The sequence below is a fragment of the Echinops telfairi genome, unplaced genomic scaffold (assembly GCF_000313985.2).
Source record: "Echinops telfairi isolate 266 unplaced genomic scaffold, ASM31398v2 ScPeMD7_4;HRSCAF=17, whole genome shotgun sequence".
NCBI classification, from domain to species: Eukaryota; Metazoa; Chordata; class Mammalia; order Afrosoricida; family Tenrecidae; genus Echinops; species Echinops telfairi.
Genome location: NW_022103900.1, coordinates 23,838,068 through 23,840,860, shown reverse-complemented (window position 1 = coordinate 23,840,860; position 2,793 = coordinate 23,838,068).

Here is a 2,793-nt window from a genome sequence, read left to right as displayed (position 1 = left end):
TAATGAAAGGTAAAGGCTAAACAGAAGCTTTCAAAGGGTGGCTGGAGAAGGCAAACCAAAGCATTGTAATGAAAAGCGCAGAGACAGGAAGTTAGAAGGGAAGAACACATTTGATATTTTTCAAGCTGAAAAAAACTGAGGAAGAAAAAATTCAGGCCTTGAATTGAAATATCGAAGGAGTCTGTGGACCAAAGATTGAAGGACACAGGAGACAACAAAAGAAGATAGAAGGGATACAGAGTCACTGAAGATTGGCTGACATTAGACCATTCAAGAAATAGCATATGATCAAGAACCGACGGAATTAGAGGAAAGAGGAAAAGCTTCACTCAGGGTATTGGTGAAAAACAGGATCCAGGAATTGGTGGAATACCAAATGCAATGTTTCTAGGAAGGGGATGTGCTCACTCATCTATGCCAAAAAGTTGAAAGACCACTGGTAGATAGCAAGAGATCCATCCTCATGCCCATTCTAAACAAAGGAGGTGCAACGCATGCTGAAATGATCTATGCCGTTAATAGCTGTGCAAGTAGAATTTCCTTGAAGATAATTTTAAAATGGTTGCTGGAGTGTATCCAGGGGAAACAGCTCAATATTTAAGCCAGATTCTGAAGAGGATGTGGAATGAAAGATTGTATTGTTGACATCAGATGGAGCTTAGCTGAAAGCAGAGGTTATCAGAAAGATGTTAACTTGTGTTTTATTGATCATAACAAACTATGCATAATATTGCAAAGAATGGGAAATACAAAACAGTCAATTTTGCTCATGCAGAACCTTTGCATAGACCAAAAGGCAATCATTTGAATGGAACAAGAGGGTACTGATTGATTTTAAATCAAGGAAGGCATGTATCTGTGTTACTTCCTTGCTTACCTAGTCTGTATCCTTCATGCCTAACGACTTATCCCATGAAGTTGCTTGGTGGAATCTACAAGTTTTAATAACTCTATCTCCTGCATGCTCCGCCACCATACGTAAACGTGTATATGCCTACTCTCCCTTTACCACCAGTTCAGCCTGCATGCATCTACTTGTAGATCCCCAGTGTTGCAGGATTTTGTATTTGCCTGTTTCCTTTCTAACCTTGGATTCATCTCTTTGCAAACCTCCCAGTATCTTCCCCTACCTTGTTCATTTTTTCCTAACTCCCTCTTATTGTATACTGCCTTTCCCATTCACCCAAGTTAACACTTGTACACCTTCTAGCCTGTGACCTCACACTCTCCCTTCCCCAATTTCACATTTTTCCTAACTTCTCTCTGCCCCCTCTTCTCATACTCCTTGACAGCATCTTGGGAAAGCAGCTTCTCAATAAATCAATCGCTTGCACACAAGTCCCTGTCCAAAGCTCTGCTTCTAGGAACCCAACCTCAAACAGGGATTTCCAGTCTTTTTGTGAGTCTCCATAATGATAGCTATCTCTGAGATTAGTCTATAACGCGGACTCTCATTAACACAGGACACCTTGAGAAATTCATTAGCTTAAAGTTGAGGGAGGGCTTGAAATTCAGTCCAAATAATAACTCCAATTGGAACATTTTCAGTTTAATTATTTGTCAACCCATTCTTGGTCCTCTTATCTACTCCTAACAGAACACAGCCACCACGAGGACGGGAATTTCCACACTCTGCTCACCTTCCTGTCGTCCCAAGCACCTAACATGAGATTTCTTTCTTTTTTTCTTTCATGAGGTTTCATACTCAGGAGATGTTGAGCAAATGCAATAAAAATAAGTGAAATAGGACCTTGGAATTAATCTATTAAACCATTCAATAACTTTTATTCTAAAGAACAGCCTTCTGAGAATCTAATATAGTAGTTAGCTTTAGTGTACACGGGATTCGCACATTTGACAAAGATGCAAATCAAAGAGTTTTATCCTTCCCACTCTCCACACAGATGGAAGATCTACGGAAGGACTGAGCTAAGAGATAAGAATTTTAATTCTTGTGGCAACAGAGGAGATTTCAACAGAGGAGGTCATCAGGTTGTGTTTTGAGAAACACCACTTTAAAACATACTTAAACATGGCAGGAGGCTTTCTATTAAATATAACAACAGGATTTGTCATGTGAAGAACATAGCCTCCTTTCAGTCATGGACATTATCTCTTACCCACAGCTGTCATTATACAAAAGGCAGGGCAATTTTAGGGTCTCACATTTTCAGACTTGTTTTATTGAGATTACTCAATTAACAAACATGAACAATGACAAAAATAATACCTATGCCAAGTTTGTTATTTAAATATATGTCCAACCTCTTACATGACCTGTCATTAGATGCTTTTAAACATGCCATCAGTGTCCCCGGGGCCCTTATATCCCTTCATGCATTAGACAGAGTGACTTGTGCATCCTCAGGCAACTCACTCTTCCATCCTTCAAAACAAAGCTAGTGTAATAAATGCTTTTGAATCACCTTGACATAAATGACCCCTGCCACCGACAAAGCACTCTTTGAGTGATGTCTGCTCTGGGGAACAATTGCGGCAGCATTACAAATATGTCTGTGATGGTGGTAACCATGAAAGACAAGGGACTCTCTGTTCTCCGAAGCAGTGATTTACAATAGACTGCCGTGTGAAGGACATGGGGAAAGTTTGTGATGCAGTCATTCCCAGTTTAATCACATCACCAAATGCATGGGTCAGGCAGCAGGATGAAGACCTCTTGCTCATGTGGTGGCAGGAGCCGACAAACCCAAAATAGGTCAGGCAGCTGGCTGGAGGTCTCTGCTGGATCATAAGGTCCTGGACATTTTGCAAATACATGAAAAGTAAATGACA